The 15,566-nt window shown below is 38.3% G+C and overlaps 1 long non-coding RNA gene across 1 annotated transcript in view; it reads left to right on the top strand.

Moving 5' to 3' along the window:
- Nucleotides 1-5,954, top strand: part of LOC142408748 (uncharacterized) — a 73,717-nt gene extending 67,763 nt beyond the window's left edge. The window contains exons 2-3 of the long non-coding RNA XR_012775402.1: nucleotides 4,781-4,915; nucleotides 5,867-5,954. This is a non-coding gene — a long non-coding RNA (uncharacterized LOC142408748). The remainder of the gene's footprint in view (nucleotides 1-4,780; nucleotides 4,916-5,866) is intronic.
- Nucleotides 5,955-15,566: the final 9,612 nt, after the last annotated feature.

Raw genomic sequence — 15,566 nt, 5'->3', positions numbered from 1 at the left:
TGACAGTAAAAATACGAGCCAGAATGGCAGCAGGCAGTTTAAAACAATCTCCAGACATTGCATTAATAACCTTGATGCATAGAGAGGTTTCAGTATTATGTCGTATCAGCAGATATCAAAAAAATGAAGTGTCTGGACATTATGGACCTTAGGCCTGCTCTTCAGGTCAAACCCACAGGTTTTCTCCTAATGGGAAAAAGAAATGAGTGCTTATGCTTGGGTGCTTAATAATTTAAGCTGGAATGTAGGAAACCGAACTTTCAGCATCTGCTCCAATTTTAAATGAACGAAATGAAACGAAGTGCTTGAATGAAAAACTCTCAAATAGGGAAAGCGAGGACTAAGGCCTGACTGCCATATTTCAGGTAACAATTTATCCACATTTATTCCTCAGCTAGAAGTAACTCTTGGTCCTCCCATCTCCAAAGTCATCTCTCAACACAATTACATGTTTGTGAAACTATTCCAAGGGTTTTGGTTTTTTCACTAATACACAGTAAGAATATATTTTAAAATGTTTAAAAACCTTTTAAATTGAAAAATTCTCTTACAGTAGACCTCAAGTCTGTTTTAGTTAAAACACAATATGGTTCAAGTGTCATAAAACATTAAAAAAATTATGCCATACCTCAGTTGTTTTTCAAATATTTAAATATTTTAAAACAATCTAAAATAAAGCAATACTGAAAGTCTTCAACAGACAGATTCAGGTATAAGAACTACCAAAAGAGTCCGAACTTCTTAGACAGCGGCTGCAATGGATGGCTATGAACTCTGCATGTTAGCCCTGTTAGCTACTCTGTAGGTAGCCCTGTATGTTAGGGAGTGGTTTGACTGTCTAGAGCTTAATGATGGTGACGAGAGGGTTGGGTGTTTATGGGGAAGAATCAGGGGAAGGCCAACAAGGCAGGTAGCGTGGTGGGAGTCTGTTATAGACCACCCAACCAGGATGAAGAGACGCAGACGAAATATTCTATAAGCAGCTGGGAGAAGTCTCACAGTCGCTAGCTCTTGTTCTTGTGGGAGACTTCAACCTACTGGATGTCTGCTGGAAATACAATACAGCAGAGAGGAAACAGGCTAGGAGGTTCCTGGAGGGTGTGGCAGATAGCTTCCTGACACAGCTGGTGAGGGAGCCAACTAGGGAAGGTGTCCCGCTGGACCTCTTGTTTGTGAACAGAGAAGGACTTGTGGGTGATGTGATGGTTGGAGGCCGTCTTGGGCACAGCAATCACAAAATGGCAGAGTTTTTGATTCTTGGAGAAGTAAGGAGAGGGATCAGCAGAACTGCTGCCTTGGACTTCCAGAGGGCAGACTTTGGCCTGTTTAAGGGACTGGTTGACAGAGTCCCTTGGGAGGCAGTCCTGAAGGGCAAAGGAGTCCAGGAAGGCTGGACAGTCTTCAAGAAGGAAACCTTAAAGGCCCACGAGCAGGCTGTCCCCAGGTGCTGAAAGATGAGCTGGCAGGGAAGAAGAGCGGCCTGGCTGAACAGAGAGCTTTGGCTGGAACTCAGGATTTCTTTTTACCTACAAATTCAAAATTTTTTTTTTTTTTTAAATCTGAAACATTTCTTAAAGGCTTTCAAGTCTTTTAATAAGAAAGGTTAATTAAAATCCAGGTGGCATTTATTTCACAGTGTGAGTGTGAACGTGTGTGAGTTTCAAATTCAGTGTGACACACTCTTCTCCCTCTGGCTTTCACAGTGAATTGAACACTTAAGTCCCTTCAGCAATTTTGGAAATCTCAATTTGTAGCAATTAAGATGAGAAGCCATTACTTGATAGAAAGCAAGAAGAGTTAGTTAAGTTGAAGAAATGTATCTAGATTCCTTTTAAAATAATGAGCACACACAAATAAAAGGGGAATTCTTGCCAGAATTCTACAACCCCCTTTTTCAATTTGCATATTAAATTGTACATCTACCAGTTTCTGTTAATTCAGCAAAATAAGAACTTCTTCTAAAAGTAATTGCATTATTAGTCTACCTTGGCAGTAATGATCCTAAGGTGAAGGTAGCAAGTAATCGTATTTCTAGCAGTGTCTTCTTTTTAATAATTAGTTGTAAAATTACGTTGTGCCTTTTCTGCTCTTGAGAACTTTTCGCTCATCTTCTGCACTGAGCCGTATTTAAACTAACAGCAGATTTATGCTAAAAAGGCAGCCTTCTCAAGATTCTTTTGGTTAATACTTGTTCAGCACGTCCGAAGCCAATATTCTCACACCTTTTTCAGTTGTAAATTGCGTTACCAGGCATTATTTTAATTTTCATTAAACTTTTCCGTATTACTTCATGTGCTTTATGCAATATGAAAATAGAAATAATACCCTTCTTTATAAAAGGTTTAACCAATTATGAGAACAGGGACACTGGAAAAGCAGTAACAAAACCCTGACCAAACAAACAAGGAACAAGCGACCACCTCTCCCTCTACACCTACAGCTCTCACAAAGAGTAGTTTTAAAAATCTAACAAACATTGGTAGCATACTAGTTGCCATATATCTTTATAGAAGTTTTATCTTGCTTTTGCTTTCAGGTTTCTTTTGGCATTTATCTGGGTCAAATGGTATTTATATATATTAAAGTCTATTAATATTAAAATATTCCCTGTTATCTCCTTACTGCCTAGAAAAGAAAAAAAAATTCTCTATTGGCCATCTCTATCGATTAAAAAATAAGTTACCACAAGTGTGAATTTAAGGGAAATGTTATCTAGCAAATCCTAGAAACGTGGAGCCTACTATAATCTCTCAAAAGACTGTCAGCTGTTGTTTATTGCATACATTGACCAAAGGCTAGAAAAAGCAGTCCTGTATCACAGATCTTTTATGTTTAAACAGGACTAAAATGTTCCCTTTACACATTCGTTTTTCATCAGCTAGAAAGATGCTGAACTCATGTGTAAATGTAGAACCCAGAAAAGGAAAAAAACCCAACAGAATAAATGGTTGAGGCTGCTCCAGTGAATACAGTGAGACAGTGAAAATGAATTCCTTTTCATCCTGATGGCTTGCTTTCTTACCGTACATGGTTGCATTTTATGAGTCACTCCTATGTCACACTATGCAAAGAAAAGGCTTGCCACTATAATTTAGCATGTAAACTCATTTTTTTATTTTAAAACAAAACAAAACAAAACAAAAACAAAGGTAGAGAGATCAGTGTCAACAGTGTAGTATTATTTCTGTCTTCCCACCTGTCATTAACGTCATTTATTTATTCCAGGTCATGCAGGCATTAAGCAGTAATTACTTGCTTTGTTTAGACAAGTCATTCCATTTAGAACTATAGCAATTAGAGATTTTTAAAGAGGAAATTTAATTGTATCGTTTATAATTTTTCTACTTTTAGTTCTAGAAATGTCATAGTCCTAGCTGCATTTTTACCTAACGTATTTTATTTAGTACATATCAGGATGGCATAATTTCTTTTTACACCGAATACTGATTAAAGCGCTGTTCTGCGCTACAGAGTCTTATTTCACGTTTTGAATGTTTACAAATACTGAGTTCAGGCAATAATTCCCATTTAATCTCTTTGAAATGGTACTGAGGTTGGAAATATTTTCTGTGTACATGCACAAGCTATCCAGTGTCAAACAGAAAGCAACATAATTAAGTTTTCTATGCTTGTAGTCTTAATTTTTTTTTCCTAAAGAAACTGAAGCAGTATACTCTGCTTTTACTACCCTAGGGAATATTAACCTTAAGGACTGCACTGAAATTTCAGGGGAACAGGGAAGTGGGCAGATCAAAAGAGTTGCCAAAAAGGGAATGGAAGATCACTTGTAAAAACCAAAACTCGTATTCGAGAGGTAACTCAGACTGATTACCTGTTCTTCACTGAGCAGTATGGTGGAGGGAACGTTTGTCATCTAAGTAGTCCAAAATGAGCAGCAATGATAAGCAGTAATGTGCATTACTAAGAGTACTTACACGACCTTGACTAGCTACGGGAATTATTTAATATGATCAGTCATTTTTTTTCTCCACAACACCCATAAGTTAAGAGTTTGCAAATGTTATCCTGGCACTGCCAGAAACAGATTCACATTGACCTCAATATGTCACCAGAAAGGTTTTCTGGAAATTCTTTTGATTTCCGTATGGCATCTTAGTATATTGGAAAGACAAGTGTTCTGTTCTTTCTTTAGTCAAGCAAAGCACTCTTTTTTATTGTTACAAAATATTTATTCACGTCACATTACTTTACAAAGTAGTATTTATTCTGCACCAAATAGTCCAATGAAACAAACTTTCACTTTGATGAATGGTGGCTAGATTGAAAAGCTGAATTAGGCAAGATCAAATTTATTCTGTCGCATAAAGTAGATGTTAATTGCATTTATTCAGTCCGATCGTTAAAACATTGGAGGATCCTGCAGTCAGGATTATGAATTAGCACAACTGAGTCCAAAGGATATAGTAATGTACATATGGATGCGTATTTCTGTGTGTCTTGGAGTGTACTTTTGGTTTTTCTAGTTGTGATCTGTGGTGTGACTCTAGGGAAATGTCACAAAAATGGAGATTACCCCACTCTACTTTAGATTATGTACAGTTTACATATTTCACGGTTTTTAAACTCAAACACCAAACAGATTGGTCACATTTTCTCCAGTGAAATTCTTCTCTATTGTGCACTCAGAACCTCTAGCAAGTGGATCAGGATGACCGTCACGGATATCTCTCTCTAAAAAAAAAAAAGAAGAAAGAAGAGTTCCCAAGTAGCATATTAAAGGTCCCTCCTTCTCTAACCTCTGTTCTGCCTCTCTCTGCAGACATTTTATGATGAGAGATTGAGGTTTCACTTGTGAGGAGAAAAGGCGTCTCATCTGCTCAGCTGGAGGGACAGCAGACAAGGACAGAATCGGAGGCAGTGCGTGCAACCCTCCCTGCAGAGCGGCGAGAGCCAGGTGAACGTCTGCAGCGGGTATCCTCGTGCTTCGCATGAAGTCCCCTCTCTCTCCCTTCTGCTCCCAGCTTCGGCTGAGACCCAGGCAGTCATAAGCTGCTCGGCATTAGCCTGCTGCCTTGTTTGCTGATACGGAGTCAGTCTTATCCCCGACTAATGACCAGCAAATGGTCTGTAGTGGCATGTGCGTGCAGGGACAAGTTGCACAGGTGCCAAAAGCATACCCGGGGTAAGACGGCTACTGTTTTCTGGGCTGCAAGAGTTAAACCTGGCACCTGCTTACTCCTGGTTGGAACAAGCTTGCTGGATAAACGTGAAGGGAAGAGTAGTAGCAAATGTTCAGTTAAGGGAGAATTGTCAATGCGAACAACATTAGAAAAATTTTAAATTCTTAAACCATTTGTTACAGTACTTCAGCTTTTATTTGCACTATGGAAATATCAAAATCTCAATCTGAGATCCTAAAAACAAAACTTTTTTCCCCTAAATTTGTGGTTTTGTTTACAAAACAATTCTTAAGGGAAAAAGAGTAAAGTGATTCTAACTCAAGACTTAATCTTACATATTCATATTTCACCCAAATACTACTTTTGTCCACAAAAGAAAATATCCTCTAGTTCAATCCTAACCATTTTCACATACTAAATATTATTGGACTAACCACTATAGTTTTCCCTGTACTGCTTCTGTACAGGTACTGGACAATAGTCAAGAAGTTCCTCCTGATCTTCTGCTTACTGATGTAAATCAAAAATATCTTCCATGTAGAAAAAGGCATGGCTCTAGTTTATATGACATCTGAGTTAGATTTTCAGAGAGCAAATGTTACATGATGGTTTGAGAAAAAATTAGCAATATGTGTTTGGGAGAAGCCAGTCTTGATACTACATTTGAACTGAATTTGAAACTGTGACATTTATGTTATTTTTGTATTTTTTGTTTTGTTTTGCAGTCTGGTTGGTTGACAAAGTCTAAAAATTTGTTAAAAATCGGAAGGAGATCTCCAATATTTGAAAATGATACGATAATACTGAAGATTATTCAGAACAAAGATGCGGTGTGTCAATAATCAACAGGTAAATTGCAAAAGTATCAGAAGTTCTTGAATATTTCTATTTAAATGAAACTAGCAAACACCAAACAGTTTGCAGGTAATACAAACTGTATTTTTACAAGTATTGTTCTCGTCTGTCAGCTTTGAAACCCCTCTTACTGTTGACTCCAAGTTTCTTTGTTGCAATATTTATAAACCTGCTCTCATGTGCCTTTTAAGAAAATGAGAATTAACCAAATAATGAAGCTAAAATTATAATCTGTTTGATAGCTGTTTGAATAGAAAATCAAAAACTTGCTGTTATCCAGCGGCACGCTGGAGACTGCCTTCTTTTACCAAAAGGTACTCATTTTATTACTTGTAAAGATAAAGACTAATTAAATGTTACACAGCCTTTCAGTAATTCAAAAGCTCCCCTAATGAGGAGTACCATCCTGTTAAAAAAGTAATAAGGCAAACAGGTCGGAAGAATGAAGAGAGCCCGTGGGAGCACAGCACGTGCACTCCAAAGTGCCACCAAAGCGGCGTGCAGCTCCGTTTGCTGCCGTGCCCACACGGAGCAGTGGCTGTGCAGCGGGTCACTGTGACCACCCTCTGCCACTGTGGCAAGAGTATTTGTCGGTGCTTTTAGAAACAGAATCACAGAATTGTATAGGTTGGAAAAGACCTTTAAGATCATCAAGTCCAACCGTAAACCTAACACTGCCAAGACCGCCACTACACCATGTCCCTAAGCACCTCATCCAAACGGCTTTTAAATACTTCCAGGGATGGCAACTCAACCACTTCCCTGGAAACATAGCGATTCAAACCGTACATCTCATACAAGAAATCTGACCATTCAGGAAACTGTGGGAACCCTTTGACTCCAGTGTGGGAAATCACTCAGGACAGGCATGGACAGAGTTCACAGAAAACCTACATACCGCTAATTCTGCAAACGTATTTGCATGGATAAACCTTTGTGTCTTCTGGTATGTCTTCTGGCTGCGAGCAGGTGGCATATATCAGACCACTCTTCCTGACGGATTTTAAGTTCAAGGCTCACAACATACCAAGGTCGCTATGGGGCAAGGTGGAAAGTAAAGTTACAAATCACGCTGGGTTTCTTACCTTCCTGCCCAGCTGAACATGCTGTGTAGCCATTTTTACCAGAAGCTGCTTTCCATTTCCTTCTGTGGTTTTTACAGAAAAACAGGATTCCAGGCTGGTCAGGTTGCGTGTATAGACACATAGCCACAAATACGTGTGAGTTTGTATGTATATGTGTGCATATGTGTGTATATATAGGTCTGTGTGTATGTAGTACATACTCATGTACACATTTTATATGCCTATACATGTTTGCAAGTTTTCCAGTGGTCAGTCTGACTGTAGGAAGCCGTGGATTAATATGACTTCCCTGTGCGCTCCCCTTACGTGCAGTTTCCCTTGGACTAGCTGAGTCCCTCGGGATGGCAATGAGTTAGAAAAACGCTGTATTTCGAATACTTTCATCAGCATCGTCCGGAGCGGAGCCCTAAATGAGTGGAAGAGAGCTTAACCCTCTCCTCCGTGGGTAAGGAGGGAACTAGGAGTGAACCTGAGCCGTCTGGCTCCCCAGGTGCGGGGGAACAAATGCTCCTTGAAGGGGGTTAAGTGTCTCATTTCTGAAGACATAATCAATAAAGGCAGGGATTAGGCTATTCCACCCAGGATGAAGTCTAAGGGCACAAGTTTAGCTGCAAACTGTAGGTTTATCCACCTGTTTGTGGTTGGTATTTCTTAGAACTCCAAGTGATTGCAATACAGGGAGGAAGGGTTGGGTTTTTCTTTAATTTTATATTTTGGTGAGTAAGTGCAGTCAAGGTTATTCAAGCTTAGTGCTGGGTTTCTTTAAATAGAGGTGAATGAAGGGTTAATACCTCATCCTAGGAGTTTGGAATGACATTTGAGCATGAAAAGCAAGATTCATTTAAATGTGAACCTTTTCAAATTATATTTTCTGTGAACTGGTGCCAACTCGATTACAGAAACGGCTTTTGTACTGATCTGATTAGTAAACTGCCTGTTTGTTTTAAATCTAATACAAATGCTTAAATTCAGTGACATGCATATATTGTATATATTCATTTGTTTTGAGTATTGGTGATTCTGTCGTTCTTAAACAGTCTGTTCTGGGAAATAATATTAAGGAAGAAAAAATGACCTTTACTTAAGAACTCTTTAGAAGGGTTACACACAGAAGGAATATGCAAAACAAAATTCATTTTCTTATATATATTACAACTACTAAAGGATCTTACTGTTGGGCCCTACAAGAGACTAAACTTTATTTAGACTCTCCTCCTTCTATCTCTAGAGTAATGCGAAATAGCCTAACTGTTAATGAGAATCAAAGTCACCATAAAAATTCTGATATTTATTCCCCTACATGAAAGATCAGTGATTCTGTGACTCGCTGATTTCCAATTTGATAAGTTGTGTAGTCCTCATGATGTTCATCACCGCTGCTATGGGTTACGTTCAGACAGAGACTGGTAGTGGAGCAGCTTGCTGGCATCTGGATGTGATAAGAGGTCATCTAGCAATGCCATGCCAGGTGATGCATCTGTTATGTTCACCACAGAAAAAAATTACTTTCTGCACAGTCTTGTCAGGAAACAAAAAGGTTCAGAGTATCATTCACATGGAAGAAAAAAAAGGCTTTGTAAAAAAGAAATCATAGGAACTTCAGTCTTGCTTTTAAAGCCTTTCTAAAGGGGGCGAAGAAATATTTTTTTATAAAACACAGACAGACCATGAATTTGGAAAAACTTTGTTGTTTCTCAGTAACAAATACATCAATAACCTAAATTAAGTCAGGCTTAGTTGTCTTATACCCATCTAGAGTATAAAGGTTATTAACAATATTTGAGCTTCTAAAAGCCCTGGGTCCTGAAAATCTTCTGTTTCACCCTTTGGAGCTGGCAGGAATCAGTGATATGGCAGAGATACGGTTATATCTCACATATGAGTTCCCTGAACAGTGAATTGTTTTTTCCAGAAAACACTAACTCCTGAAAGCCTGTGATACGAGATGAGGATGGTCTTTGAGTAATCATTGCATAGATATGATGGAAAGAGGTACATACATCCTACAGACATCCTATATTCCTTATTTCAGCATACCGCTGCATAGATTGTACCAGTAAATGGGTATAGAAATAGCTTTCCTTGAACTTTGTCAGCGAAATGCAAATATGGCACAAAACCTTTTCTCCAAAGAGTTAGGTTCATATTTATGTGAACTGCTTAACTCCAATTTCCTTGTTCAGTATTTCTTTGCCAGAAATAAAGTGGATTCCATCAACAAGCTGAGATATAAATCTTGAATGACTGAGACCTTTGGGAACTGGTTGGAATAATGGATTGAATGTCATCTGTGTATGCAAAGTTGACAGAATCTGTCAATCTTTAGGAAAGCTTTGATGTGTGTGTGTTTAGATACCTGTGTGTCTAAGGTGACTGTACTGTGAGAGTCCTTAGTTTAAGTGACAGCATATTTGGATCATTAATCTGGCCCCTCATTCTTACGGTGCCTACCAGATTTCAAGGCAACTGAGGGAACAGTCACATGTTCCTTTTGGAAAGAGCTGGAGTAGTTTAAATGCCTAAGAGCCACTACTTCCATGCAGAAAGTGTTTACTTCCATAAAACAGTCAGCTGGGTGTGTCTTCATGCACTGCAATACCCAAATCTGCATTTTGGCTTACACCTTTTTGACTTAATTTGACTGCACTGGTGCAGATAAGACAATTCTGACTTTCCATTTTGCCAGCTGAGTTCTGTGGTTTGTAAATTCCAGCTCGGGAGCGGTGATGACCAGCTGTAAGTGATAGCACTGTTAGTCACTCTTGTATGCCTGGAAAAAAAGTGTCTATCTGTGTCCTGAGTAAACGTGAGTATCAGAGATACCTGGAGAAGCTGAGAACTTCAGAGAGCTTTCAGAGAAAAGGATTTTCAGAAAAGTGTTCTTTCCATTGAGAAGTTCTCAGCTGAGAATCTCCCCTGCTTCCCAGATGAATGTATCCTGAAACAGAAAAGTGTGAATCATGCTGCTCATCTTAACAAGTATCCTCATCACCTCTGCCTAGGGCCAGTGCTTGAGAGACTGTGAAATGCACCGAGAATGGGCATTCTCGGCACATGGCTTCACCGAGGGGTATAGATACCACTACACGAGCATGCTTGTTGTAAGTTGAGCACACTGAACAGCATGTGGCAGAAACCACCGTAGAGCTTCTCCAGGTACCGCAAAACCACTGGTTTCACTTCCGAGACTGTCAGCAGCCCTCCCGCTCTTCTCTGGGCTTCTGCTCTTACGACCTGGGGGTAGGCCTGTATGTTGCCAAAGGTCACCCTTGATTTTTTGTCTTGTATGGGGAACACAGAAGACCATTTGGTCCTACCCAGCAAAACATGATTATCCCACCTTCCAGCACACAGCACAGAGACAGAGCAGGTATCTGGCAGCATTCCAGACCTGAGTGTAAAGGGAGCAGAGAAGGAAGAGGGCGAGTGACTCCCCCACTCTCTATTCTGGCAGGGAACGCTTACCCGATAAAAAGACTTTGTTGCCTCCTTGCATGCTGTAACTCCTTTCCCTCTCTTTAATCCCCGACTGTGCTATCTGACCTGAGCCAGCCAGCTTTCCTTATCCCTGATTTTCTGATGACTATTTGCTATTTGAACTCATCTAATAATTGATTATATTATGTTAAAATGATGGATCGTTCTAGGCAGACCAAAAGCAGTAGATATTTGTTACTGCTTTCATAGTTAGCATACAAGAACAGCCTACTGCAAGCTTCGCTGGAGCCACCTCAAGGGCTTTTCTGAGAACTGGTGAGGGAGCTCCCTCCTTCCAAAGGAGAACATTTGTAGGGGAACTTTCTCATTACCCAAATAAAAATAAAAATTTTAAAGAATGCAAATAAATAGATTTTATATTATTAACCTTGTCTTTTTCTCCAGGTTTATTTTGCTGTAGAATTTCTCTGTAATTGGACCCTCTCAATATCTTGTGGTCTATCACTCTCAAGTGAATTACTTAATTCATTGCAGCTTTTAACATTTAATTTCTTGCACAAAGGAGATGTCGCATGTACTGTCTTTCCTGTGTTATGTTATTTAGGTTTATGAATAAGTTGAAAGGTATAATGATCATCTTTGGTACCCTAGAACAGAAGAAGAGTTCTGGGAGAAATAAATAGAAAAGTTAAATTAATTTTTTGCATTGCTAACAATTAATAATATATTAATGAAAATCCTCCCATGCACCAGTGTCCTTAAACTTCAGGCTTGGAGATATTTTGTCTGTATTTATAATTCCAGAGCACATAAAACAATTATTATACTGTGGTTTAATATCTGAACATTAGCACAAGCACAGGAAGCTTGCGGATTCTAGAGGAAAATCCTGATGCATTTACTATGTCTCAGTTCAACAACTTATACTATCCCTCAGCCACTGGATAGTTTCCCACAGCTGGTAGACAGCAAACCTAGACAGAACTCCATAAACATCGATCATTTATTTCATTGCAAAGTTAGCTTTTTTAGTTTAAATTGCAAATGAGATTGATTTGAACCAACCTGACAAAATTTGCAATGAAGTAAATTATGGACTTTCATCTCTTCAGCTTCAAAGCTCATCTGTGAGAAGTGGGCAGGTGGAAAAGAATAGTTCTTCTGGAATTAGTCCATTTCAATAAAATGGTTGGGTCTAAACTGTCCTGCAGGAGTGTGCCAAGATCTTGGTCTCCCAGAGGATGACTTAGCTCATGGGCCCTTATGCTCAAGTGTCTTCTCCACAGATATGGAGTCAGACCGTGCTACATGTCTCTCATTTTAGACCTGCCTCCGAAAATGTAAGACATATACTGGAACAGAAAGCAAACCAAAATGTTATGTTATATCGTTTCCAAAAAGGGTTATTTTTATGTTTAAACTTTCATTCTGAATGTACATTTTAAAATTAATTAAGAATACTAAAGTTTTCCAAGCATTTCAGATGGCTTTAGTGGTCTAAATTTCCTGTACTCAGGAGTAAGTATTGTACCTAACTGCTTGGGTTTTGCTTTTTATTTCGACCAGAAAATACATTACTGGTTGCTTTCTAACCACCTATTTTTAGTGCTCTGTATCTGACTTGCTAAAGACAATGGCAAAGGTCTTCATGAATTTGCTGAACACCGCAGCCTTTTTAGGCTGTATGGAAACAATGAGGTCTATTAAGAAAAAGATATTTTTGTACATCTTTTTAACCATCTTAAGTAAGAAATCTTGGAAGAAAATAATCAGTTTTTAAATTAGAGCAAATATTTGAAACAAGATTCATAACTTGGATTTCACTAGTGCTCAGTTACACAAAGCATCTAAAAATTTAAAGCTAAGGGTTAAAACTGTAAGTTAAAGGAATAAGTTAACAATACAAAACGTTTTATCTGAAGGATATCAAACATCTAAAAAATCACTATTAGACAAATCAGAGAACTGACTGTTCTCTAACCTAGTCTGTTGGTATTCTCAAAGGAGGTAATCATTATGTAATTATTTTCTTGAGACAGACAGCATCATCAACCACTTTTTTATGAATTTTATGATATGCTAATTTCCCATCTGTCCCAAGTAATATAGACTCTACACTTTAGTTCATTCACCATAACTTAATAGCAAAATTGCAAGAACTAAATGTCTGTTCAGTCCTTCTGAAGGTTAGGTATAGATGAAAATCTTCCTGTTGTTCGTATTGGAGGGAGCGTTCCCTCTCAAACATGTCTCTAGCATCAGTTATCAATGCCTTCATGTTGACAGTCATCAACAAAACCCACTTTCTTGGTATGGAAATCCAGGCCCAGATGCTTACAGGATTTGTAATACTTACCCATAGCAACTTCAGCAGGTGCAAACAGATGGCTGACATTTCTGTTAGGCCATAAAATGCAGAATACTACTGTCCTGCTACGCCTAACTGGAATCAATTAAGTATGAAGCAGGATATCAGGCTATGAATCACAAGTCATTTGTTTCCTGTAAATTGCATAGTTTGTTGGGGGTTTTTTTTAATGCTTCATTTCATGGAAGCCCCAGGGGTGGCAGGAAAAGCAGCAAAAGAGGGAGGTAAGTTCATACTCGAAGCAGTTTGAACTTAAGTTGGCAACTGAGCTTCCCTGTTAAAATCTCTGAGAATAAAGCTAGTTTTGGAGGTTACTGCCACACCCCACCTCTGGTGGCATGTTCCTTCTCGTACGACCTCCTGAACTCCTTTCTAAAATATGCTGGATCAATTACTTATGCTGTGCTTATATGGCTAAAACAGAACCAAAACAAATAACGATAACCTTTCTTGAAATTATTTTTCTGAGCTTGATTGTTTCACTAATGCTCTAAGAACAGTTGTATCAGGACGACTAATGGATGCAGAAATCTGCAGCAGAAGTAGCTTCAAGGGACGTTTAAGAGCTTTTTAGCTAGCTTTGGGAACTCAGAGTCTAATATTTAGATAGAACAAAATTGCTGTAAACAGAAGCAACTGAGTGGAAAAAGGACAGAGGGCAGAAAAAACTTCAAATGTGAAATGCAAAATTAAAACAAAGAGGAAAACATTATTAAGAATCTAAAAAAAACCCCTCTATTTTTCTTCATAGTTCTGATTTGTATAGTGAAATGTAAGAAGAAGGTGTAAATATGATAACAGGAATTTCATTTCACATCATGCTCCTGTTTTATGTCTTCAGTTTTCTCTGAGTCAATCACAGTCCTTTGCTAATTACTGCCACAAAGCTGAATAAATGGCAAAGGGAAATAAGCAACATTTGTGTATAGGGTGAGTGTAGTGACATTATCTCAAAAGAATAAGTTGATGTGACGATGTTTTAAATATGAGCTGGCAACTGCTAGTGAGCTTGCACTGCCTGTTTTTAACCTTTAATTTGTGAGAATGCTGTGAATAAAGAGTAACTTCCTTTACTTAATATTTATTTTTGCAGTGCCTTCAAATTGGAGCTGTCATCGTTAATGTTTTGAAAAGTTGTCCAGTTTCCCAGTGCTTTCTGTAGGTTCCTGTTTGTCACCTGATTCACTCTTCCAGTGAGGAAGAGTGGGGGACCAGTGGAGGTCTTTTCTTGTGTTACCCAAACAAGGAGGATTTCATAGTCTAGAAGATTCAGAGTAAAATGAAAATTCACAGATGTTCACATTCAAAGACTTGTACACTATTCACATACCTTTCAGGTAGCCTTGAGCTACCTCAGGCTCTGGCCTCTATTAGTTAACCTCCAAAATATGTCATGGAAAGAACACATTGAATCCAGAGGATTCTGGATTCAATTCCATAACACATTCAAATCCATAAAAACACATTCACATCCATACATTCAAATCCATAAAAATTGTTGCTAGGCATAAATGTTCAGATCTATATTTGCAAAACTTCCTGAAAAGCAAAGAAATTCTAGTAAGTATTCTCCTTTGCTTTCTCCACTCCCGCCCTCCCCGTGCCTCAAACCACAGGATTTATGGAGCTTGGGGAGTGTATCTATGATGTGAAGAGCACACGTTTAGTGGCCGAATAAATCTTTGCATCCTAAAAGAGCAGCTCAGCCCTGTAAGATGTAACAGTTCAGAGCTCTTTAGTTGTCTCAGTATCCCTTTAATAATCCTGCATTAACTTCCATGCATACTTTGACATTCACTGGCGAGGGGTATAGAAGCCTGATCTGCCACCCACCCACTTATTCATTCACCGAAGTATTATGATTTTCAGATTAATTATTAAATCTCATTGGTTTTGCCTAACTGCCATGACTATCCAAGTGAGGAATGTTTTAAAGTTTTATATTTGAGACAGAAAATATTAAAAATTAAGAAAAAATAGATTCATTCAAATTATCTTTTTGTTATGAGCCAAACTGAAAAATCAGTTTCTCGCACAACCAAGAAATGTTTGCTTTCCCATGATTTCCTTACAAGACAAATAAAATATGACAAATACAAGTGAATCTGTATAAGCAACTAGTTCAAATCAATATTCACAGAGAAAAAATCATGTTGTATGGTGTATGTGAATTGATGTCAGTTAAAACCAAGGAATCTTTACATACTCCAAAGTAGAAACATCACATATGGTTTCAGTATATAGCTTCTATTCCGTTAAAAAAAAATCCAACTTTGTGCTATCATCTTTTTTTAGGAGAAGTAAGCTGTTGCAGTTACATTTGTCAAAGCTAAATCCTATGTTGGAAGCACACAATGAAAACATAAAATGAATTGCAAGAAATGCATATAGAGACTGATAGTCTGCCTTTCATGAATACTTTTAAATATGTATTTCCATTTACTTTCTCCAAAGTTACAAAGAGCAATAAAAAGAAAACAATGAATTTCTTGTTACTAGGTGGGCAGCTTTTGCAATGGAATTTGGAAGTAATTTATGTGATGGAACTGGCAAGATACACACCTGAGATGAGATGGAGACACTGGGGAGCTTTGAAGGAAAGTTATATAAATGTGAAGTAAGGATGAAAGACGGGGAAAGGAAATAAAGATAAAAAGATTTTAAATATCTGAGGGCAAG

Source organism: Mycteria americana, chromosome 4 (genome assembly GCF_035582795.1).
Source record: "Mycteria americana isolate JAX WOST 10 ecotype Jacksonville Zoo and Gardens chromosome 4, USCA_MyAme_1.0, whole genome shotgun sequence".
Taxonomy (NCBI): Eukaryota; Metazoa; Chordata; class Aves; order Ciconiiformes; family Ciconiidae; genus Mycteria; species Mycteria americana.
The sequence above is the reverse complement of the archived record's forward strand: the minus strand, read 5'-3'. Positions and strand labels throughout refer to the sequence as shown.